Raw genomic sequence first — 26,146 nt, forward strand, 5'->3', positions numbered from 1 at the left:
AACAGACTGGTTCCAAATAGGAAAAGGAGTACATCAAGGCTGTATATTGTCACCCTGCTTATTTAACTTCTATGCAGAGTGCATCATGAGAAACGCTGGGCTGGAAGAAACACAAGCTGGAATCAAGATTGCCGGGAGAAATATCAAGAACCTCAGATATGCAGATGACACCACCCTATGGCAGAAAGTGAAGAGGAACTAAAAAGCCTCTTGATGAAAGTGAAAGAGGAGAGCAAAAAAGTTGGCTTAAAGCTCAACTTTCAGAAAACAAAGATCATGGTATCTGGTCCCATCACTTCATGGGAAATAGACGGGGAAACAGTGGAAACAGTGTCAGACTTTATTTTTGGGCTCCAAAATCACTGCAGATGGTGACTGCAGCCATGAAATTAAAAGACACTTACTCCTTGGAAGAAAAGTTATGACCAACCTAGACAGCATATTAAAAAGCAAAGACATTACTTTGCCGACTAAGGTCCATCTAGTCAAGGCTATGGTTTTTCCTGCGGTCATGTACGGATATGAGAGTTGGACTGTGAAGAAGGCTGAGCGCCGAAGAATTGATGCTTTTGAACTGTGGTGTTGAAGAAGACTCTTGAGAGTCCCTTGGACTGCAAGGAGATCCAACCAGTCCATTCTGGAGGAGATCAGCCCTGGGATTTCTTTGGAAGGAATGATGCTAAAACTGAAGCTCCAGTACTCTGGCCACCTCATGCGAAGGGTTGACTGATTGGAAAAGACTCTGATCCTGGGAGAGATTGGGGGCAGGAGGAGAAGGGGACGACCGAGGATGAGATGGCTGGATGGCATCACAGACTCGATGGACGTGAGTCTGAGTGAACTCCGGGAGTTGGTGATGGACAGGGAGGCCTGGCGTGCTGCGATTCATGGGGTTGCAAAGAGTCGGACTGAGCGACTGAACTGACTGATGAGAAGACAAGGAAAAAATCTAAACCAAATAAGACAACAGACAAAGGGAATGAATGCCATGGGAACTCAGACGACGGAGTTTTCGGACAGACACTCTAAGATAATTATCCTGAGTATATTTAAATGAATAGAAGACAAGCAGGAAAATTTCCACAAAGAACTTAAATTTTTAAATGTGGAGATTGTACAAGTGCTAAAATACAATCAACCCAAGAACGCAGTGGAAAATTTACTGGATTAGATACAGCTAAAGAAAGAATTAGAGGATTTAAGAGCAGAAGAAAATATCCAAGCTGAAATAGAGAGAGGCAAATGGAGGGAGAAAGACAGAGCAGGTAGCATTTGGTAATAAGATTTAAGATGCAACTGGCTTCCAGGGAGAAAAGAGAGAAAATGTGTCAGAACTTCAGTAAGCACAGGATGTGTTGAACTGCACAAGATTTCTGTAGAGTTTGGAATGTAGACAATGTTTTCAAAGACATTTTCAGAGCGTTTAGTCACTCAGTCATGCCCAGCTCTTTCCAGCCCCATGGACTGCAGCCCACCAGGCTCCTCTGTTCATGGGATTTCCCAGGCGGGAATCCTAGAGTGGGTTGCTATTCTCTCCTCCAGGGGATCTTCCCGACTCAAGGATCAAACCCACGTCTCCTGCGTCTCCTGCATTTGCGAGCAGGTTCTTTACAGCTGTGCCACCTGGGAAGCTTCAGACAAACCGGCTAGTAGAGGCCTTAAATAAGTAAAGGAGCACAGGACTAAGGACTTTATATGAAGGGATATAACCTATAAACACAAATATTATAAATACTTAAATATAAAGTGAAAGTGGCTCAGTAATGTCTGACTCTTTGCGACCTCATGGACACAGTCTATGGAAATCGCCAGGCCAGAATACTAGAGTGGGTAGCTTTTCCCTTCTCCAGGGGATCTTCCCTACCCAGGAATTGAACCCAGATCTCCTGAATTGCAAGTGGATTCTTTACCAGTTGAGCCACATAAATACAAATATTATAAATACTTAAATATAAAGCCACTCACAAAATTAAATGCAAAGTACAAACTTGTCTAATTCCAAATAAATAACGAAAGCAAAAAGAAAAAATAAAATAGTATGGCAAAAGAGCTCAAATAAATATATATAATATGGCAAAATACATTAAATAATGTGACTGAGTTGGAGAGCTCAGTCACAGCAATAAGTTAAAAGCCAAACTCACTAACTGGGCTTCCCAGGTGGCACAGAAGTAAAGAACCTGCCTGCCAATGCAGGAGCTGCAGGAGACATTTGTTCAATCCTTGAGTCAGGAAGATCCTCTGGAGGAGGGAATGGCAACCCACTCCAGTATTCTTGCCCTGGAAATCCCACGGACAGAGGAGCCTGGTGAACTGCAGTCCATGGGGTCACGAAGAGTTGAACACGACTGAAGCGACTGAGTATGCACATAAGTCACTAATTAGAAGGAAAACGTATTAAGTTCAAAAAGTCAAGTCCAATTCCAGGCCGTGTGTAAAAGACACGCCCAAAATGCAGTGATTCCGAAAAGCTAAAAGCATAAGAGAACACGCAAACAGACGGAAAGCAGGATTTGTGCTCTTGATAGATGACAAGGCAGGCTCTGGGTGAAATAGCATTAAATGAGATGAGAACGGCAGTGTGCGGTGCTGAAGGCTATGATTCAGGATAAAAACTAAATGTTGATACCTATGTCCCAAATGTTGCAACAGGGCTGATAAACAGTCACTATAGTGGAGGCAACAGAAAGAGACAAGAACACCTAAGAGTCAGAGGCATTAGCCCGCGCTTCTCACAGAGAGAGGGGTCCAGGGAGCAGCAGTGAATTGATGGAGAGGCAGGAAGCCGCAGCAGCAGGCCCAGGGAGGACACACGGAAGCCTGAGCTCTGCGCCAGAGGAAGCCAGTCCACGCAAAACATTCTTGAAATTCAGGCCACAAAGGGAAAGCTCAGGAAATCCCAGAAAACAGTGAACGCACACTGTTTTCTGTTTATAATGAAACAAAACTCAACATTAGTTCCAAAAAGGCCCTTCTACCAGACAATTAGAAAAACCTGTCAATTAAACACTCAAGGGTGAAAGGCTGAGAACAAATCTAAATTATAGAACTTCTTTCAAAAAGATGGTAATGGAAAAGCTACAATGAAATTGATGGGATAAATTAAATTAGTGCTCAGAAGAAAGTTCACAGTGCAAGGCCTAAACTGTTGAAAAATAAAACAATGAAAATAAATAGATGAAACATTCTACCCAGTTAAGTCAGAACAAGAAAGTAATAGCAAGCAGGAAGAAGGAAATAATAAAGGAAAAAGCCAAAATTAATTGTCAATAATTGGAAAAATCAAAAACAATGGAACTAATAATGAAACTGAAATGTCAATTACTTGGGAAAAAAAGAAAACCACAAGTGAAACTAATCACGAAAAAGGAGGAAAACGCAAACACAAAACAAGAAGTGACAGGGATGAAATAACCACTGAAATACAAGAATTTTTTAAAAACATGAAACTGAGGCAAAACTGTACAGACACATTTGAAAAGTTCAAAGTAGTGAAAACTTCCCAGGAAAAACATGGTTTATCATAATTAACCCTTGCAGAGACAGAAAGTTTATATCGATCGTTCCATAAAATATTATCTAAGAACCAAACCCAGAGGGCTCGAAGCCCACCCAGGCGGTTTCATAGGGAATCTCACCAAACCTTCAAAGTCCAGAGAGTTCCTTTACTACTAACATTGTCCCAGACACAGAAGAAGAAAAACAACTGTAAAACAATTTTTATAAAATATGGTGTTGATATTCACCAATGAGATATATATGATCAGCCCTCAAATCCAGCAATCTGCTTAATAGACAGAAGCTGGATGCATGTTCCCTAGAGTCAGAGGAAACAGAGGAGTGGCCTCCAGCAGCATGGCAGCCTGGCAGGGCGGTAAAGCGGCATGCCACATCGGCATCGTCAGACTGGAAAAGCATTCAGAAGCTTAGGAAACAGAAAAGAAGCAATAAAGCCATCTCTGTTTATAGATGATGAGAGTGCAACCTGGACAACTCCAGGGCATTGATGATACAGTGAATCCTAATGCAAACGGCGATTCATCAGGGTGTCAGGCGAGAGTAATACACTGCTTGTTCAGTTGTGTCTGACTCCTTGCAACCCCAGGGACTGCAGCACACCAGGCTCCTCTGTCCACTAACTGCCAGAGTTTGCTCAAATTCATGTCCATTGAGTCAGTGATGCTATCCCCAGCATCAGAGTCTTCCAGTGAGTTGGCTCTTCACATCAGGTGGCCAAAATATTGAAGCTTTAGCTTCTCCATCAGTCCTTCCAATGAATACACTTCTTCAGTTCAGTCGCTCAGTCATGTCAAACTCTTTGTGACCCCATGAATCGCAGCATGCCAGGCCTCCCTGTCCGTCACCTACTCCTGGAGTTCACTCAAACTCACGTCCATCGAGTCTGTGATGCCATCCAGCCATCTCATCCTCTGTCATCCCCTTTTCCTCCTGCCCCCAATCCCTCCCAGCATCAGGGTCTTTTCCAATGAGTCAACTCTTTGCACGAGGTGGCCAAAGTACTGGAGCTTCAGCTTTAGCATCATTCCTTCCAAAGAACACCCAGGACCAATCTCCTTTAGAATGGACTGATTGGATCTCTTTGCAGTCCAAGGGACTCTCAAAAATCTTCTTCAACACCACCTTACATACAGACAAAAATTAGAAGAAAAAAACGCAACAGAAGACTACAGTAATAATAAAAAATAAAATAATAAAAAAGATAAAATACAAGAGATCATAATCATAATTTAAAAGATAAAATACTTGGGAAAACGTACCAAAAATGTTCAAAAATCTGTATGAGAAACACTTCAAGGTTCTCCTGAAAGACACAAGGTAGACTGGGAGCAAATGGAAAGATTGATTGTTCTTGGCATAAACCACAAGGATAAAAAGAACCTCCGTACCCTTGCTGTCTTTTCAGTCATTATGTTGTTGCTGTTGGTATTGTTATGGCTGACAAATGATCTTGATGTATATTGTGAGCTGAAACAAAGTCAGAGTATTGTGGGAAGTAGGGGGCTTCCCAGGTGGCGCTAGGGGTAAAGTGCGTGCCTACCAATGCAGGAGACACAGAGAATGAACACAGCCTTTGACCTGGTGAGCGGCTCCTTTCGCATCTCTCTCAGAAAGGAGGACCAGAAACAGGGCGCATTCACGTGGATGGACAACAGCATCACTGAAGGTCTCGCCCTGTGGCTGGGTCGCTGCTCCCGCTCTCCATCACGTTGCAGCCGAAGGTGGCTGGTCATGCGGTCATTCTGCCGACCACCACACTGGTCCCCCATCACCCACAGAGGCCTGCCAGCATCTCTTTTCCGGGCCTTAGAGAGTGGTGGATCCATTGAGATGGATCCTGCCTCACCTCAGCTCAGACTCGGGAATCCATTTCACTGCACAAGAGATGTGAAGACCGGTGTGTGGCCAGGGGACACACAACCCAAGAGCTGCCAGCCTGAGTGATGCAATGGCCCATCGAAGGTCTGGCTCAGGGACTGTCGTGGCAACCTCCAGGATCCTGCGTGCACCCTAAGTCACATCCATTCCGTGGAAGGATGGGAGCGAGGGGGTGAAGAGACAGACTGGACAGAAACTGGGAGCGAGGGGGTGAAGGAGACAGACTGGACAGAAACATGAGCTATCTAATGTAGGCTAAGGCACAGGGCTGTTCAGTGTCTCATTCTCCCAACCTTCCCATTGATCTGGGAGACTCTTCAAAGACATCGAGAGCCAACAGCAATGGCAAAAGCACCAAAATGAGGCAGCATGATCAGATTTGCATTTTGGAGAGAAGGCTCCTCATGCCAGGGGAGGGAGGATCCACCAGGGAGGATGGGTGGATGGTTGTGATGATGGAGGAGAAGATGGAGTCTACATGTGTCTAGACCAGAGGGAAGAGCCTCCTGATGAGGGTGAAGGAGGGGAGTGAAAGAGCTGGCTTAAGACCATGGCATTGGGCCCATTACTGCATGGCAAACAGAAGGGGAAAGATGGAAATAGTAACAGATTTCCTCTTCTTGGGCTCTGGAATCACCACAGATGGTGGCTGCAGCCATGAAACCAGAAGACAATTGCTTCTTGGCAGGAAAGTGATGACAAACCTAGAGAGTGTGCTGGAAAGCAGAGACGTTACTCTGCCGACAAAGGTCCGTATAGTCAAGGCTATGGTCTGCCCAGTGGTCACGTACGGTTGTGAGAGCTGAACCGTAAAGAAGGCAGAGCACCAAAGAATTGATGCCTGTGAACTGTGGTGCTGGAGAAGACTCCTGAAAGTCCCTTGGATGGCAAGGAGATTAAACCAGTCAATCTTAAGGGAGATCAACCCTGAATATTCACTTGGAGAACTGATGATGAAGCTGAAACTCCAGGATTTTGGTCATCTGATGAGAACAGACGACTCATTGGAAAAGTCCCTGATGCTGGGAAAGACTGAGGGCAGAAAGAGAAGAGATGGCAGAGGATGAGGTGGCTGGATGGCATCACCAATGCAATGAACATGAACTTGGGCAAACTCTGGGAGTTGATGATGGACAGGGAGGACTGCGTGTTGCAGTCCATGGGGTCGCAAAGAGTTGGACACGACTGGGAGACTGAACAAGATCAGTGTTGGTCCTTGTTGGTCTGGAGACCAGGGTCTCTAGAGAGAGCAAGGCGTGACACCTGCCACCTCGCCTCCCAGCAGGTCCCCTGAGTCCAGGCCACGGTGCCTGTGCCAGGAGTTCTGCAGGGCACGGCTTCAGAACCGGGTGCTACCAGCGCCTGTGGCCCAGGCTCTGCCCTTCCCTTCTTTGCTGAGTCCTCCCCACGGCCAGCCAAGGGCCCAGACCCCCTGGGCTGTCCTCTGGGTTTGCCCACATGTCTCTTTGGTGGGAGGATATCCGCTGCCCGTGGCACATATGAAGCTGAGGCACTGTGATCACAGAGGCCTTGAGGGCCGGGCTACCCATGTGGTCTCTGTCCTGCCAGCAGTGGGAAGTTTCCAGAATGTCTCAGCAGAAGGGAGGTTGCTAGGCGTTTCCTCAAAAGGTTATTTTGGAAGGAGGACTCTAGAGGCAGCCAGGCCCCCGACGATGGGTGAAAGGATGCTACGGCTGAGCAAGGTGACTGGAGAATGGGTGACAGACATGCCACCACCCCGGATGCGGGATGTGAGGGCTCCAGGGACAGCAGCCAGGGTGGGGAGGGGGAGGTTAGGCAAGACTCACCCTCCTGCCAAAGAGGACTTTGGTCAGAGCGGATGATGAGCTGGGCGGTGAGCGGCCAGCCAAGGAGGGCCCTAGGGACCCCCAGGGAGTCACCGGCAGGTTGCTGGTCGCCGAGTCTGGATCCCAGGAACACGGTGGATGGTGGAGGACTGTGTCCCCAGGGCTGCTGCCTTCTCAGGGGAGCAGCATGCATGGGTCCGTCCACCCCGCTCGTGCACCCCCCACCTGCCCTCATCTTCTCTGAGCCGAGATGCAGCTGAGGGCACTTCTGTCTCCCCAGATGCTTCCTTCCTGGGAGACTTCCTCCCCCCAAGCCCACCCCGCGAGCTGTTTCTCATGCAGACCCCCCAGAAGATTTTTTTTTTTTTGCTAAATTATTATAAATTTATTTTCTTTTCACAGGAACAAGATCCAATTGAAACCAGACTTTGGAAAAAGTGTATAGGAGGCCTGCTCTGCCTCGCTCTCACCCTCCCCAAACACGGGTTCTCCCAGGCCTCCCTGATTGTGGCACGGTCGGTCCCCAGGGGTACAGACCCCCAGCCTTCCAGCCAAGCCTGGCACACCCTCGGATGGTGACACATGGGGGGTGCAAATCCCTCAGAGCCTCACTGCCAACTGCCTCACAGCTTCCCATGAAGTTCCCCGCCTCCAGACCTCCCCTTTCCCGTAGGGTTCCTGAGCCCAGGATGACTCACGTCATCCTGGAAAAGGAGCAGGAAATGGACCCAGGGCAAGTCGTTGCCTGGCATGAGTGTTGCCCACTGCCTGCATGTGGCAACATTGCTGGTGTTGGCAGAGTCAGAAGAGACTTGGGTGGTCGGGGCTCCAGGACGTGAACCTTAGGACACAGAAGCGTGTGGGGGTGAGTGGGGCAAGGGCCGTGTGGTGAACGTGGCTGAGCCTCTGTTACTCTTCACTGAGCAGACTCCCCACCCACCCAGCTGCCCCCAAGTCGCTTGCTTATGGTTCCAGCACAGCACGTCAGGTACAGTACGAAGAGCTGGAGATGCTTGTAAAGCCTTAAACATTTTTTTTCCCTCTTTGACACATTTGGTGAAAACTCCTGGGAGCTATGTTGACAGTCCAAGGGCCATGGGGGTGAGCCTGGGGGTGTCTGGGAAGTCACACGTGCCCCTCCACCTGCTCACCTGTGCAGGGTTGGAGACGGCGAGTGGCCACAGGTGGGATACACTGTGGGCCAGAGGCTGGGGCAGCGCAGGAGAGGGTGGGGGCAGGGCTCGGCGTCCAGCCTGATAGCGAGAGCACATGGCCCCCAAGGAGATCTCTCCAGAGGGTTTCCCTTTGGTCACACCAGATGCAGCCTTGAGGCATGGTTCCTATCAGGGCTGCGTCAGGAAACATCCCCAGAGAGACATGCAGGCTGTGGGGTGGGGAAGAGAGAAGCCAGGAATCTGTGGCCTCAGGGAGCCACAGGGAGTCCCCAGGAGTCCCCAGGAGTCCCCAGGGAGTCCTGGGCACAAATCACCCTCCTCACAGCCTCTGTGTCCAGCTTATCCCACGAGGCAAGGGAGCTGGGACTTCAACATCTGCATGTGAGCCAGTGCAGAGTGGGGCATGCCAGCCTCGGGCACCTTGGTCCCTGAAGTTCAAGGGCTTCTCCAAGGAGGAGAGATGGGTGCTGGAAGGTGGGCACAGTGGCTGCAGACGAAATCTGTGCAGAACACGCTGTGTCTGCTGTGTGAGTCCACATACATAATACATGTGTGTTCCTTGTTCAGTTCAGTTCAGTCGCTCAGTCGTGTCCAACTCTTTGCGACCCCATGGACTGCAGCACGCCAGGCCTCTCTGTCCATGACCAACTCCCGGAGTTTACTCAAACTCACGTCAACTGAGTTGGTGATGCCATCCAACCATCTCATCCTCTGTCCCCCCCTTCTCCTGCCTTCAATCTTTCCCAGCATCAGGGCTTTTTCTAATGAGTTGGTTCTTCGTATCAGGTGGCCAAAGTATTGGAGTTTCAGCTTCAACATCAGTCCTTCCAATGAATAGTCAGGACTGATTTCCCTTAGGATTGACTGGTTGGATCTCCCTGCAGTCCAAGGGACTCTCAAGAGTCTTCTCCAACACCACAGTTCAAAAGTATCAATTCTTCCATGCTCAGCTTTCTTTATAGTCCAACTCTCACATCCATACATGACTACTGGAAAAACCATAGCCTTGACTAGATGGACTTTGTTGGCAAAGTAATATCTCCACTTTTTAATATTCTGTCTATGTTGGTCATAACTTTCCTTCCGAGGAGCAAGCATCTTGTAATGTCACAGCTGCAGTCGCCATCTGCAGTGATTTTGGATTCCAAAAAATAAAGTCTGCCACTGTTTCTGTTGTTTCCCCATCTATTTGCCATGAAGTGATGGGACCGGATGCCATGATCTTAGTTTTCTGAATGTTGAGCTTTAAGTCAACTTTTCCACTCTCTTCTTTCACTTTCATCAAGAGGCTCTTTAGTTCTTCTTCACTTTCTGCCATAAGAGTGGTGTCATCTGCATATCTGAGGTTATTGATATTTCCCTGGGCAATCTTGATTCCAGCTTGTGCTTCACCCAACCCAGCATTTCTCATGATGCACTCTGCATATAAGTTAAATAAGCAGGGTGACAATATACAGCCTTGACGTACGCCTTTCCCATTTTGGAACCAATCTGTTGTTCCATGTTCAGTTCTAACTGTTGCTTCCTGATCTGCATACAGATTTCTTAAGAGAGTGTTCAGATGGTCTGGTATTCCAGTATCTTTGGGAATTTTCCCTAATTTGTTGTGACCCACACAGTCAGAGGCTTTGGCATAGTCAATAAAGCAGAAGTAGATGTTTTCCTTGTACCTACACACACACACGAAGGCTACATGCGTCGCTACACGTATCCTTACACATAACATCTGCATGTGCAAGCTCCCTACCCCTGCGTGTCCAGCGCACGGTGTGTGTGGGCGCATGTGCACACATGTTATATGTCTGCGTGTGCACCTGCTACACGTGTTAGCACGTGTGTCACATTGTCCGTATGCACACGTGCCTGCCTCATGTGTCTCTGCGTACACACGCCTTGGTGCGTGCTGCAGGTATGGTGTTGTGTGTGTCTCTGTGTGCACACGCATGTGCACGTGCAGGCTACGTGTTTCTGGGATGGGGTAGAGCCGCAGGCTGAGGGGAGGGGACAGGAAGAGCAGAGCGGGCCCCCTGCAAGTTCTCCCAGTCTCTCTCACTCTCAGGGCAACGCCGGCCCTTTCGCGGGCTGTGTCCATGATCCTGAGAGGCCTGCTCACCCCCTGGTTTTCTGACGCACAGTCCTGGGTCCCGGTGCCCCTGGCGTTACAGCTGTTACAGCCAGGTGGGCGAGGAGCACAGCCCTCAGCTCCGTGGAGGCAGCTGGGCCTTGCACTCTTTACAGAGCTAACATCCAGGCGGCCTCCTGGTCCTGCTGCCGGCCTCAGGCCTGAGGGTCAGCAGGTGACCCTGGCTCGACCACGGGGCCCCCAAGACAAGGTCCTGCTAGATTCGCGGTGCCGGGCAGAGGTGGGGCACTCAGCCGGGCCCAGTGCTGGTCTCAGGGCCTCCCCTCCCCCGGCACGCTCCACGCGTGGCTGCGTGCAGAACCTCCCTTGGCTGCGGCGTGGTACCCAAGGTGATGAGTAGGACGGACAGCAAGCCCCTAGCTCCTTAAGGATGAAGCGGACGGGACAGCGCACGTGGCTCTCACACAGAGCGTGCGAGGCTCACTTCGGAGACAAGCGTGGTGCCTCTGTCCAGGCTGCAGTGGGTACTGGGGGCCCTGTGAGTCCTGGAACAGTGATTCTGCCTTCCTGGGTGGGCCACACCCTGAGGGGCCCCCTGACCATTTTTCAAGGAGGGGGACCCACCTGAGGCCCAGGAGCTGACATGAACATCAGAGTCCAGCCGAGCCCCTGGGGAGAGTTTCCTGGGAGAGCGACTGAGCAAGATTTCTGACTCACGCACACAGTTCCACCCATCCACTCCCTAGCCCCTCGACTTTGGGCAGAGATACCAGCTGAAAGAGTGCGGCAGATATCCTGCAGCATCGCTGTCACTGGGGCCCTGGACCAGACAGCAGGGCCATTCGGAAGAGGGGGCTGGCAGCGTGGGCTCCACCAGCTCTCAGGGACCTGCTTGGAGCGGGCAGGTGCTGGCTAAGCCAGAGCCTCCGGGAGAGCATAAAGGCGGCTTGGAACTTTACGTGATGTGAGGTGCCCGGTGGTTGCTCAGCCTCGGATGCAGGCAGGGCTGATGAAAAGGACAGAGCAGGTTGGGTCCTCACTGCCCAGGTGGAGAAGCTGTCAGAGGGGAAGCCCAGGACCAGGGGCCAGCGGGAGGCGCAGGTCAGCTCCCCTGAGATGGAAGTTACACACACTGGCGACCCTCCCACCAGGACCACCGAGGGGTGGCAGGCAGTGGTGGGGCCAAGGGGATTATGAAAAGGCTGACGAGACTTCTAGAGTCAGAGGCAGAGAGAAGCTGTGACAAGCAAGACTAGTCAAGAGAAGTGATTATAAAGACACGTCTGCACCCTTGTAACACACACACACACACACCCACACTGCCTCACCCTTCACACTGTGCTCGACGCCCACCTATAACTCCGTGAGCTCTTCCTGGCCTTGGTGATGTATTACAGCGCCATGGTGCCCCGGGGCGGGGAGGCCTGCAGGAGGTCCAGAGACCCATGGACCCTCTCTGTGCTATTTTGGCAAGTCCTTGTGAGTCTACAGGGCTTCCCCAGTGGCTCAGTTGGTAAAGAACCTGCCTGCACTGCAGGAGACCTGGGTTCAATCCCTGGATCAGGAAGATTCCCTGCACTAGGGCATGGCAGCCTACTCCAGTATTCTTGCCTGGAGAACTCCATGGACAGAGGGGCCTGGTGAGCTACAGTCCATGGGGTCTCAAAGAGTCAGACACGACTGAGTGACCAACACGTTTGCGTTCACTTCATGAGTCTATAATTAGCCCAAATTAAATTTTTAAAAAATTCCCTAATTTCGCAAAGCATCTCACTGAACAACGCAAATGCCTGTGTGGTTTTAGGGATCTGTTAGTCCTTTAAACCCTAGTATGAATTGACTTTAAAGATTCTTTCCTCTCAGCACCTCTAATGACCAGGATCAGATTAGTCACCCATGAGACAAGCCCCTTCGGGGCAAGGCTGAGAAATGAGGACCCTCCTCCTCTGCCACTTCCACTCAGCCGAGGCCCTGGGCAGAGGCCTTGTGGTGAGTCACACACGTCTTCTGGGATGTCTGGAACAACTGGATAAGACTACTGGGACACCAAGCTGGGCTGCAGGCAGAGAGATCTTATTCCCGCCAAACAGCTTCTGCCCTGCTCCCCTTGGGAGGAGCAGCCCCTGACGGCGTGGATGGTTTTGAGTCTGGACTTCTTTGTTTGGAGGCGGAGTGGCCTTGGGGCCTCAGCCACATCAAATTTTAGGGTCTCAGAAGACAGACGATTTCCTTCGGCTCACTGAGGAAAGAGGCTTCTTTTTAAATTTATTTCAAATGTATCTAATAGTGGAGTTAAGCAATTTTTATTTTCCAGCTTTAGAGTACTCTTTAGAGTTTGAAACTACTTATCTGCATGAAGAATACATAACTTTATAATCCATTAAACATCTAAGAAAAAAAGCCAGTTGGCAAAGTCCCAAATGTTGACCCTCCAAAAGCACTGAGGTCTCACCACGCGCCCCTGGGGGCCATTCACATTCTGGCAGAGTGGTCGGCAAAGACGAGGTGAGCCCCCAGGCCTGCTCTGCTGTGGTTACAGCAACATAGTAGGAATCCTGCTTCCTCAAGTCAGACCCAGCGAAACAAGCGCCTCGGCTAATGTGGACGTTTGGCCGCCGACTGGCTCTGCCTCAAGGAGGCCAGCGAGCCAGCTCCCGGGGGCTGAGACGCTAGGACTCATCACAAACTCAGCCAAGATGCGGCCTCTTTGGGTGCATTTCGGGTTCCAACAGACCACGGAGGAAGCGCAGCGTGCGTCCAAAAGCCGAAATAGCCTTCTTCCTAGAATTCCGTTTCTGAACCACAGGCCAGCATTTTAATGCAAATACCTTGGAAGGTAGGATTTATGAGCTCTGTTAAGTAGATGAGGTCAGACCTCATCCAAGACATGGATGAGGGCCTTAAAGCATCCTCCAGCCCGGCAGGGCTAACCCGCCAGAGGTCAGCGCTGCGGTCTGCGTCCGGGGCGTCCACACCACAGGGGTTTCTCTCTGCAGCTACTGCTCTGACCCCAACGTGCTCCAGCCCCCTTGAGTGAGGACTTAACTGCTCACTCCGGGAGGTCTATTTGGGGGTTGAGACACTAGATACTGGGGTGTGACTGTGTGGGTTTCAGCAAACACGTGGCCTTAAGCATCAGGCGTTAGTGTTTCTTAACCAGGACATCTTATAAAATGAAAAGCAAGCACAAGCAGGGCATCCTAACAGTGCCATGGGGAAGAGATGCGTCCGGGATAGAAGCAGGCAGTCAGGAGATGAGTGGGAGAGGTGAGAGGAGCTGGGGGTCCCTCTCCCCTGCCCCGGACACAGACACCGCCCAACCCCGGAAGCAAACACCACCCAACCACCCAGGGGAAGGAGGCTCCTCCAACACAGAGAGAAGCCAGTGGCTTAGACACTGAAAAATTCACAGTCTGCCTGGACTGGTGAGAACTGAGGAAGTCAGGGGAGGATTAAGGTGTGTAATAAGATGCCAAAACTGAGAAGTTCAAATTAAAGATGTTCTCAGGGCACAAGGGCCCTAAGACAGAGAGCAGAGGACTGTGGTTGGAGCTCCTGCCGAGTGTTGTGTGCTGTGGGCAGGGTGCTATGGGCAAGGTGCTGTGCTGTGTGTAGGGTGCTGTGTGCTGAGTGCTACGTGCTGTGTGCAGGGTACTGGGTGCTGTGTGCTGTGTGCAGGGTACTGAGTTCTCTGTGCAGGGTCTGTGTGTAAGGTGCTGCATGCAGGGTGCTGTGTGTAGGGTGCTCTGTGCTCTGTGCAGGGTCCATGTGTAGGGTGCTGTGTACTGAGTGCTATGTGCTGTGTGCAGGGTACTGAGTGCTTTGTGCAGGGTCTGTGTGTAGGGTGCTTCATGCAGGGTGCTGTGTGTAGGGTGCTCTGTGCTCTGTGCTCTGTGCAGGGTCCGTGTGTAGGGTGCTGTGTGCTGAGTGTTATGTGCTGTGTGCAGGGTACTGAGTGCTCTGTGCAGGGTCTGTGTGTAGGGTGCTGGGTGCAGGGTGCTGGGTGCAGGGTGCTGCATGCTGTGTGTAGGGTGCTGCATGTAGGGTGCTGTGGTGCTGTGTGCAGGGTGTTGTGTGCTGTGTGTAGGGTGCTCTGTGCTCTGTGCAGGGTGCATGTGTAGGGTGCTGTGTGCTGAGTGCTATGTGCTGTGTGCAGGGTACTGAGTGCTCTGTGCAGGGTCTGTGTGTAGGGTGCTGGGTGCAGGGTGCTGCGTGCAGGGTGCTGCGTGCTGTGTGTGTCTTCAGCAGGTGGGAGGGCTCAGCTCTTCAGCTTGGGGAAGGGGGTGGGTGCTATAGCCGGACCAGAAGGGGGTTTCCTCACCCCAGTTTTCTCGCCACAGACGTATCACAGACCAACACATAGAAGGCAACTCTTGATCCAAGAGACACCTCCTCCATCCTCAGGAAAGTGTGGGGGAGCCCCCTCTGACCACAGCAAGAGCAGGGGAGCCCTAGCCCCTGGGCTCACCCAACAAAGGAACACACACAATTAGCTTTGCTGCACGGCGCTCCCAGACAAAACGCTGGAAACACAACTGTTATTTGCAAAGCAGAAATAGAGACACACAGAAGAGGCTGTCAGCAGTGGTCTGTCCCCAGGGCCACCATGGACGGCATGCCTTCTGCTGGAGAGACCACTTCAAGGCCACAGAGTGGACAAAAGGGAGACTGAATTCTCTTGGTGCTATCTGTATGATTTTTCTGTAAATTTACAACTGCTCTTTAAAATGTTTATTTGGTGCATGGGGATGAACCAGAGGGATGTTGTGGGGAGGGAGGTGGGAGGGGGGTTCATGTTTGGGAACGCATGTAAGAATTAAAGATTTTAAAATTTAAAAAATAAATAAATAAATAAATAAAAATAAAATGTTTATTTTCTAAATCTCTGTCTTGTCCAATCATCCCACCTTCTGTCTGGGTTTGTGGGTGTAAAGTGGACTCTGAGAAGACCCCCGGGCTGCATGCACTGGGTTCTTAGGCCCGTCAGCTCCCTTTGTTGAAAGGAGCATCATTAGCTCCAGAACCCAGAACTGCCCGAATTTCTCCACCTGCAGAGTCATCCCGAAAGTGCAGGGGTGACGATGTGCTTCCACTTGGGCCCGACCACCCCTGTGCGGGCGCCTGGGAGAGGAAGGACAGCGTCTCCCTCTGAGTCCGGATGTGACCCCGCCTCGCCCACCGTCTGGCTTTTCTGGATCAGGACACATGAGTTTTGGGGCTGCAATCTCCTTTGCTGACACAGCTAAGACGCCGGGGCTGGAGATTCACTGGACCATGCGTTTCGCCTGTAGACTCCCACCTTCACTCTCCAGGGCTGTGGAGCCAGGCCCCCCAGCACCCCTCCCCACTGTGCTCGTGTCCGTTCCACAGTGCCAGGAGCCCCCCACGCCTCCTATGTCCCCAGAGCTTCCTCCCGGGGCTCCAACCGAGACTCTCCCTGCAGCTTCCACCCACCGGGTCCTCCCGGATCTGAGCGCCCACGGTCAGCCGGATGCAGACAGGCTGGTGCACCCACTGCAATGGTCAGCGGGCAGGACTGGCACCCGAGGAGAGCTGGGGGCAGCTGGGCTGGGGGCAGGGTCTGCAGATCTGACTTTAGAACACGTGGAAGGAAAAGCAGGGGGCGTGAGAGGGGGCCTGGGGGAAACACAGGAGGAGACATCTGGGGGACCGGGGCTGCCGCTCCATCTCCCTGGGGGCATCCAGCCCTCTTGGCTGAGCCCTCATCACGGGCAGGGGTGGTGGAGGGGCCAGGAGGGCCTGAGGGCCCATCTCTGCCCGACAGGGCTTCTCAGGCCTCAGTCTGCCCAGGAGAGGTGTGCGGACTTATGGCCGCCCCGTTGCCCCATCGGACTATCGCCCCAGCGCACCAGGAGCCGAGCTGCCATCCCCGGGCCCTCTCCTCCCGCCACCCTTCTCTCCACTAAAGAGCTGAGAGGCTTCCTCAAACCCTCAAGAGAGCAAAGACAGACTTTCAGCAGATGTTGGAGGCTTGTTCTGAGACCCCAGTGGCTGGACATGATGCCCGGGAGAGTCTGCCTGCAGTTCAGGAGACCTGGGGTTGATCCCCGGGTCAGGAAGATCCCCTGGAGGAGGGCACAGCAACCCACTCCAGTGTTCTTGCCTGGAGAATCCCATGGACAGAGGAGCCTGGTGGGCTGCAGCCCAGGGGGTCGCACAGAGTCGGGCACGACTGAACGACTGAATCTTGTGACGCGTATGCCTTGTGACTTCTTCCCTGGAGTCAGGTGCCTGCGCTGTTTCCTGGGATGCTCTTCCCAGGTCCCATTTCCTGCTGATGCATCAGTCCCCAAGGCAAGGTCAGCAGTGGGGATGCGGAGGGCCCAGTGCTGCTGTCCTTCACTACACGTGGCCCCTATGCTTCCAAGCTGGGCTCCTGAAGTGATGACAAAACCCTCATGGTCATGAAATGACCGTGGCATCCTTGTCCCCACTTTACGGAGGCAGAGACTGAGGCCACGAGGTGAAGCAGCTGAGGTTGCCTGGCCGCTCCATCCACTCTGCCATCTAGACGCCTGGGCCTGCCCCCACCACTTCCTAACTTTTCATAACCGAGATACCTGACTGTTGTCTCCACGTCCAGATTGATGTACAGTGACTTTGAATTATTTCCCCCCTTGGATTAATTCACTTACTTCTGCTGATAGTGAATTAATCTACTCTTACTTCTGTTGATGGGGCTTCCCTTGTGGCTCTGCTGGTAAAGAATCACCTGCCATGCGGGATACCTGGGTTTGATGCCTGGGTTTGGAAGATCCCCTGGAGAATGGCTGCCTACTCCAGTATTCTGGCCTGGAGAATTCCATGGACTGTATCGCCCTTGGGGTCACAAAGAGTTGGACACGACTGAGCGACTTTCACTTTCACTTTTCTGCTGACACTTCTGTGAAGATGCTTGCCATTTCCCACACTGATCTATTCGAGGGGCTCGGTCCCCTTGCCCGCGACACGTGGGCAGTCCCAGCCCACCCGACAGGGCTGTGTCAGCTGGGGATGCAGCCGTGTTGTCGTACGCCACACAGACAAAGCCTCTGCCTCTGGATGCGCACGGTGAGGCAGGGCTTCACGTCCCTTCCTCCTCCCGTATGTCAGCGTCACGTGTTTAGAAAGAGCGCTATAACTTTTCCAAGCTCTTTTCTAGCTTCAGTATGCTTAGGAAAGCCCTTTCACCCCCAGAGTGCAAAAATATTCACCCGTCTTTCCCTCAAATTCCTTTACCATTTCAATTGCTCTGTGCTTATCTCTTCAGACCATCTGGAATTTATTTTATCATGAGGTAAGGATCCAACCTCAACTTTTTTCTCTCCAAAATTGTAACCACCTATGCCAGTAACGTTTATTGCACAATCCATCTTTGCTACACGGACTTGATTCTCTCTTTTCCTGTAGGGGATGCTGAGTTATCTTGAGTCACTTCTGGACGAGCCACTGGTTGCCCTCATTTTATTTCTGTCCACATGAGTATTGTGCCCCTTTCATCATTATCTTAAGGGGTTTTGCTATCTCGTTCTCTGCGTCACTTCACATCGTTGCTCTTCAGAACCTACTTGGTTATCCTCACACATTTTCCCAAATGAGTTTCATATCATTTTGTTCCCCAATAGTCTTTGGGGATTTTGACAGGAATTTCATCCACAAGACTTCAAAGGGCCTTCCCAGGAGAACAGACACACTCCAATATGAAATCTTCCCACGTGGGAACAGGGATCTCACTCTGAAGACACACACGTCTCATTATTTCTAGTGCTGTATTCTCCATCATTCTGTTATTCTTGCAATGAAAAGTGTTTTTCAATTGAGCCACATTTTATTAACCTGAAGATGCTCCGACAAACCTAGACAGTGCATTCAAAAGCAGAGACGTCACTTTGCCAAAAAACATATTGATTTTGCTGATTGATATGCAGGACATGTAGACAAATTACAGATGCCTAAACTTTCATTTTGCAAACAGCTCCCTCTAAACTCATACGGTTCTCATCGTTTTCGATAAATCAGACCATCTTCAAATTGTCGAGGGAAAAATGCTGTCTTTGACTGTGGCTTGTTTTTACTTGTCTTATGAATGGCGACTTTGCCATTAGCCTCATTCATGGGTCTCTCTACTCACTGAGCTTTTCCCACGAGTAGACGTCACGATGGCATGGGCAGGCCCTCACCCACACCTGCTCAGGCTTGAATCTGGCCTCTGTGTCTCCTTCCACTCCCGGACCCCCTGAAGGAGCTCAGGAGAATAGCTGGCACTCGGTGGAAAGGCTTTATCAGGAGATCCTGGAGCCGTGGAACGTGGCTGGGGAGAGGGCAGCCAGAGCGGAGGAGAAGGAGGGACACAGAACCACACAAACCACCCGATCAGGGTCAGCCGAGCCAGCAGTCTCCGCTAATTCTCAGGCTCTGCAACAGCAAGGCCAGCCCTCGGAGTGCCGGGTGGTGGGCGTAGGGGGCGAAGAAGGAATGCTGCTAATTGGTAAGGGCTGCTGAGAGTGTCTGGCTTCCACTTCGCTGGAAATTGCAATATAGTTATGTGTGCTTTGAAATTAAACATCTGTCCCGAATATTATGTGGCAAGGAACAGTTTCCCCCAGTTTTTATGAGTTAGTGAAATTTCTGTTCTTTTAATGTAAAAATAGATAATGAATGAGTCTGATGTACCCAGGAAAAGTCTCAGTTCTCTGGAAGGAAATGAGCTTGGCCAAGCCCGTATTTGGAAAGTTTTGAGAGAAGCCCCACCAGGGAATCTGTGTGCTCCTGACCTCCCAGGGACTCGGCAGCCCTTTAACCCCCAGGACTGCCCAGGCAGGTAAGAATTACACTGACCTTGCAGACAGGGAGGCAGTCCTGGATAGCTCTGGGCACCGTGTTTGACTCAAGACGACGTGACGGCCGAGACCCAGACAGAACCGAGGGCCCCAGCAGGCAAGTCCCGTTCTCTCTGACGCACTCCCCAGTCCCCGCCCCAGGGAGAGCCCTGTAGGAAATACCACCAGTCACCTCCCTTTTAAACCCATTCCCGAAAAAATAAAATAAAAAATAAACCCATTCCCGGCCTGATGAAAAGTCCACAAAATTCACAGGAACACATATTCACAGACCACCTGAGAAATGATAAATTATGTTTAGTAAGTATCTACTCATTCCCGAATGTATTTCTAGGTCATTGGTATTTTGCCTTCTCTGCATCTCTATAAAGATTTCTTTTTTAAGATATTTCTAAAGTTTTTATTGAATTTATGACATTGTTCCTGTTTATTTATTTATTTATTTTTTTTTTTGGCCAAGGCATGGGGGATCTTAGCTTCCCATCCAGAGGCTGGACCTGCACTCCCTGCATTGGAAGACAGAGTCCTACCCACTGGACCACCGAGGAAGTCCCCATTCAGAAGATCTCTGAGTCGGCCCAGTACTTTGGACAGACAGCACCTTTCCCTCTTGGTCTCCAGAACCTCACATGTTCATCTTGACCCTTGTCTCCCCCACGTCAAAGCCACTGTGGAGAAGAGAGCTACCAGAGCAGCTTTTGAGGTTGTTCAGTGGGTCACGGAGGAAGCGGCGCTGCAGCGTCCCCGCCGCCTTCTTGGTGCTTTGTTGAGGATGGACCAGGCCCCCTACCTCCATCTTCACTAACTGAACAGGCAGGGGTGGCCTGGACCACGGCACAGGTGGGCAGTCTCAGCTCTTTGCCAGGAGAAGGAGGGCCTCCTCCGAGCCTCTGCTGCCTCAGGAGCCCAAGACAGAGCAGGCTGGAGCCAGAAGCCAGCCTCACCGACGGTTCCCAAGGACCTCGGGCTCCTCTTGGGCTCCTCCGCGCCTGACCCTGCTCAGCCTGTGTGCTTGGAGGTCAGCCAGGGTAGCAGCACCCAGCTCTGGGGTAGGGGAGAGCTGGGGGCTCAGGGAGAAGGAGACCCTTGGGAACACAGCTCTGGGGGCTGGGGTTGGGGTGCACACTGCCCATGAGGGTGGACTTGCCTTTGTTAAGGAGGAGGTCGCTTTTCTAGTTCACACAGCGTGGCCTCTGACTTCTAGGTCAGAAATTAATTCTGGATCCCACAGATTCAGGTGGGAGAAGGAACCAACTGAAATGGGAGAAGGAACCAACTGAAATGGGAGAAACAAAGTCCTCCTGTCACCCGCGAACCTCTTACGAAATGCAAAGCTGTTGCACTCAACTTATGACCTTGCGGGGGTGCTTCCAGTTCGAATTCTTTGTAATTAATCCTACTTAACTTCTGCAAAGCGATGACAATAGAGCTTAGTTTATGATTTCATTTCTCACTCTCCCTGTCATTAAAATATGAGATGCAAATGCCCCACCCAAATATCTGAAGAAAAGCCAATGGATGCAAAGTATAAATTCCTCCCCCAGTGCCACTGGCTTGTGGAGCTCTCCTTATGGGGGTGCTGAGCGTGCTGGCCCCCGTTCATTTCATCTGGGATTTGCTTATGGAGCAAGAAAGGAATTAGACTAATTTTGTCTTGGAAATCCATCTTCTTCTAAGCCAAATTAAATGTGTTGTATTCCATTAATATGTGGTAAGAGATTAAGATGATGATAGAATTGGCCAGTCCACCGTCTTTTAGAACAAAAATGGCAATTGTTTGCTTGTGGGAAAGAGGCATTTGTGAGTTTAGAAAATCTGAAAATGAGCATAAACATTCCATGACTCATGAATTAGTCATCCAGCGCTACAATTTCCCCTCTCTCCCTGGAGCAGCTGAACTAGTCAAGGTGCTTGAAGGCTAAGTGGACCGTATTCCACCCTCCCCACGGACATGCGCACAGAGTTGGCTTCCCCTTAGCTACACCCACACGAGCATCTTTCCAGCTGTTCTAAGAAATGACAACCGTACAAGAACAAAGAGGATGGGGCAGCGATGCCTAGTTATGCAACTTAGGGCCATACCCCAGTGTATGTAAGAAGACAGACTGGTGTTTCTGGGTCACTGGCCAAACTCCTCTGGAAAATATGGCTTGATCCTTTTCTTTTCCGGGAGCAGAGCTAGAACAAAATGGGGAAGCTTGGAAGAGCACTATTTGGGCTCAGTGAAAAGGACTTTCTAACCAGAGCTGCCCCGCCACGGCTCAGGCCACCCTGAACTCTCCCGCTGAGGGAGTATTTTCAGTAGCCCCTGGGCCACAGTCAGCTGGGGCCACTTTCAGGAGGCAGACTCCAGCAGCAGTGCTGGTGTCCTTCCCTTATTCCTCCTCTCCTACCCCAGCCTAAAACTGACAATCCCTGCAGCGCTGTCTCAAGCCTGCTTCTGCAGCATCAACAGGCCAGGGTGTCAGGGAGTTAAGGACCCCCAGGGGCAGCATTCCACCAGTGATGGAACAGAGGTGGTAGATAAATACCCCGGCTCTCACACCCCTCCGGGTGGACCACCTTTGAGTCATGATCCACAGTTGGCCAGAGGTCCCCAAGGGGAGGGGGCCCAGCTGCCCCCCCACCACTGCCGCGCTCACGCATGCTCTTCCTGTGGGCTTCCTCCCATGTCCCATTCTGCGTTCACCGTCTAGGGCTTCCTAGACCCACCTCCAGGATAAAATACTTGTGTTCAGATCCTCATCTCGGCATCTGCTCTTGAGGAAGCCCAACCTAATTAAGGATGTTTATGCATTGGACTCATTAGACTGCAGGGAAAGAAAAACTCTCTGACCCTCTGGAACCTCAAAATCAAAACCTGGAGAAAAGTTAAAAGAAGAGAGTTGACAGTGGTTTGATGAAGAAGAGGCTGAAGCCAGGGCTAATTCCAGGACCACTGCCAAGACCCTGAGGACCAGGGAGAACCACCTGCTGTGCTCTGTGACTCTCAGGAGAAGCCTTGCCCATCCCCAGAGGAGACGACAGCCCAGTTGGAAGGGGCATCCTGAGTCTGAGATGACTGTATGCTTATTAGCCCTCTGACTCAAGCTGGTTCTGTAACCTGGTTCAGGGTTCCGTATTACGTGTATGTATAAATATCCAATAAATACACAATAATGACGGCATTTCAAATCAATGCAGGGATAACAGAACTGAGAAGAAGGGGAGACAGAGGATGAGATGGCTGGATGGCATCACCAACTCAATGGACATGAGTTTGAGCAAGCTCTGGGACATGGTGAAGGACAGGGAAGCCTGGCGTGCTGCAGTCCATGGGGTCGCAGAGTCAGACGTGACTTAGCAACGGAACCACAACAACATTCCTAAATTCATAAAGGTAAACACTGCTTTGTCTTAAACTAAACTAATTTCAGTTGTGACTAAAATATTAAACAATAGAAAAAAAATGAAATTATGAAAGTCCAAGAAAAACATGACTGGTGAACGTTTATATAGCCGTAAAATGGGATAGGGAATTTCAGAAGTAATCCCAAAGCAAAAACTATAAAGGTAAAATCAAATGAATCAGTCTACACAAAAATCTAAAACTCCTTTACATCAACAGTAAAATGAAAAGGAAAATACAAAATGGAAACAGTATTTCCAGTACACAAGATAAATGGTCAATGATTTTGATGTACAGAAAGCACTGAAAAAAACAAACAGTGACTATTAGTGGGCTGAGACTGAATATAAATGCCACCTAAATTGTGGGGAAATTTAATCTCACTAGTAACTAAAGAAAAATGCCAAGCTTTTCTGTTGAAAACGTCTATCAGGTGTCTATGTCCCATGTTATAGAAATGTGAGGAGATGGAAAAAGGCCATCCCGCAGTCTAGGGAGAAGTGAAGATTTATCTGAACTGGAAATAGTTTATACATGTGGAGAATAGAAGCTCCAAAAATAGTTAGGCCCTCTTACCCATGAATTTTATTTCCAGAAGTTTAATAATCCTCTTCTCCAAACGTAAACTATGTCCAAAAATGATCTTTAAAACAATTCATTACAAAACAGTGTTTCTAAGTGGCAAATATTAGAACGGGAACAACTTAGAGGCTTCCCTGGTGGCTCAGCTGGTAAAGAATCTGCCTGCAATGCAGAAGACCCTGGTTCTACCCCCAGGTCAGGAAGATCCCCTGGAAGAAGGGCATGGCAACCACCTCCAGTGTTCTTGCCTGGAGAATCCCACAGACAGAGGAGCCAGGTGGCCTGCAGTCCATGGGGTCACAGAGAGTCGGACACCCCTGAAGCAACTGAGCATAAGCCATCTAAAAATACAAATGCGATTAAATAAACTACGGTACATCTACACAATAAGGGATTGTGTGGCCATCAAAATTATGCTGAAGCAACGCACACATGGACACAGAGATGTTCACAAAACGTTAGGTGAGATCAGAAGTTATGAAACGTTGGCAGGAGAAAGTGTACATAGAAACAGTCTGAAAGCCACTAGCAGTTGTTTCTTAGGGAGCAGGATTATCATGATTTTGTTCCACCGTATTTTCTGACTTTAATAAAAATCTGTTACCTTGGGGGTAAGAAAAAAATCAATATCTGAAATTTCATTTTGGATAAAAATAATAAACATCAATCATCTCTGCACGTCACTAAGAGCAGCTAGGAAGCGGACAAAATATTTTAAGTAAAAATATAAGGAGGAAATCATAAGGAATAAAAGATAAATGAAGACATTTGAAGGAGAATAGTGCCATTGATAAATAGAACCATGTGTTTTTTGAGAAAGCAATAAATAGACCAACAAAAGAGCAGAATAAAAATGTGCACATGAACTATGATCTCAACTATGTTTAACAGCATACAAAATATTCAGAAGTAAATTGCCAAGATGTTAATACTCGCCGCATCTGAGCATTTTGTTCATTATTTTCCTATCCTTCTAGTCTTTCATTCAGTTTCCAAATAACTTATAATGAACATGAATTCATTTTACAATCCTAAAAAATGTATACTGGAAATAAGTATAAAGAGAAAAATCACAAGTAGAGTTTTAAATGAAAATGTTGAAAGTAGAAAAGACAGATGGTTAAAATAAGCTAAGGTAAAAATTTAAATTCTGCACCGGCAGGCCCCCAGACTTAGATAAAGCAGATCCCTGCTCTGACTTGGGCCCTTGACTCTCAAGATCTAGGCATCTCTAGGGCCCCTCATGCTGTCTGGGGAGAAACGGTACAAGAGGAAGGGGATGGCAGAGGGCAAGGGTATAAGGGAGTGTGGGCTGTACCTAGTAGGACAGGAGGAAACCCAGAGTGCAGAGACAAGTGGAAAGATCAGAAGGGACCCGTCCAGATTCCCAAATGCAGGGTGAATATGGGCCCTGCTGAGGAAAGGATTAAGTTCCCAGGTGATAATCGTAAGCAGCTGCAAGGAGAAGCTCTAAAGAGTCAACAGTAAGGTGAGAGGATTTAGTAAACCAAACAAGTTCAGTTCAGTCACTCAGTCGTGTCCGACTCTTTGTGACCCCATGGACTGCAGCACGCCAGGCCTCCCTGTCCATCACCAGCTCCCAGAGTTTACCCAAACCCATGTCCATTGAGTCAGTGATGCCATCCAACCAGCTCATCCTCTGTCAACCCCTTCTCCTCCTGCCCTCAATCTTTCCCAGCATCAGGGTCTTTTCCAATGAGTCAATTCTTCACATCAGGTGGCCAAAGGATTGGAGCTTCAGCTTCAGCATCAGTCTTTCCAATGAACACCCAGGACTGATCTCCTTTAGGATAGACTGGTTGGATCTCCTTGAAGTCCAAGGGACTCTCAAGAGTTTTCTCCAACACCACAGTTCAAAAGCATCAATTCTTCGGTGCTTAGCTTTCTTTATAGTCCAACTCTCACATCCATACATGACTACTGGAAAAACCATAGCCTTGACTAGACAGACCTTTGTTGGCAAAGCAATATCTTTGCTTTTTAATATGCTGTCTAGGTTGGTCATAACTTTTCTTCCAAGGAGCAAGCGTCTTCTCATTTCATGGCTGCAGTCACCATCTGCAGTGATTTCGGAGCCCCCTAAAAATAAAAGTCTGTCTCTCTTTCCACTGTTTCCCCATCTATTTCCCATGAAGTGATGGGACCAGATACCATGATCTTAGTTTTCTGAATGCTGAGTTTTAAGCCAACTTTTTCACTCTCCTCTTTCGCTTTCATCAAGAGGCTCTTTAGGACAGTCACAAAACAGGCAGTGTGCTGTAAGGAATTCGGCTGCCACTAGTAGAAATGGGGACTGTATATCATTCTTTGAGATGTTTTATAAACTTATGTGCTTTAACTTTCTTTCCTTTTAATCAACTTGCTAATTTCTACAACTCAGTACTTACTCAAGTTGTAAATTACTTGTGTATTAAAATGTTATGGCACGATAGAATCAATATTCCAGATTTTTTCAAAACACAATGATCAAACCATTGGATTTAAAAATATGTTGAGTTTTCAAAAGTTTGAGGGTATATTTTTGGCAAGGTTGTGGGAATACAGTCACCCTCACATACTGCAGATATTAATAAAAAATGCACATCCCCCTGTGGGTGGAAATTCAAAATAGTAAAATTGCCTATTCATTTACCTTTTGACCAGTATTTTCCCCTCTAGAAACATACCCAAAAGATACCCTGGGAGAAACACACAAACATATGCCTAAGACTAATATTGTGATTCGTGTCATAATTGCAAAAGACTGGGAACAACCCAAAGGCCTGTCAAATGGGGACAAATTAAATAAAATATGGTGTATGTACACGATGGAGTCTTATACAACCGTAAACAGAAATGAAGAATATTTCCAT

The sequence above is a fragment of the Ovis canadensis genome, chromosome 1 (assembly GCF_042477335.2).
Source record: "Ovis canadensis isolate MfBH-ARS-UI-01 breed Bighorn chromosome 1, ARS-UI_OviCan_v2, whole genome shotgun sequence".
NCBI classification, from domain to species: Eukaryota; Metazoa; Chordata; class Mammalia; order Artiodactyla; family Bovidae; genus Ovis; species Ovis canadensis.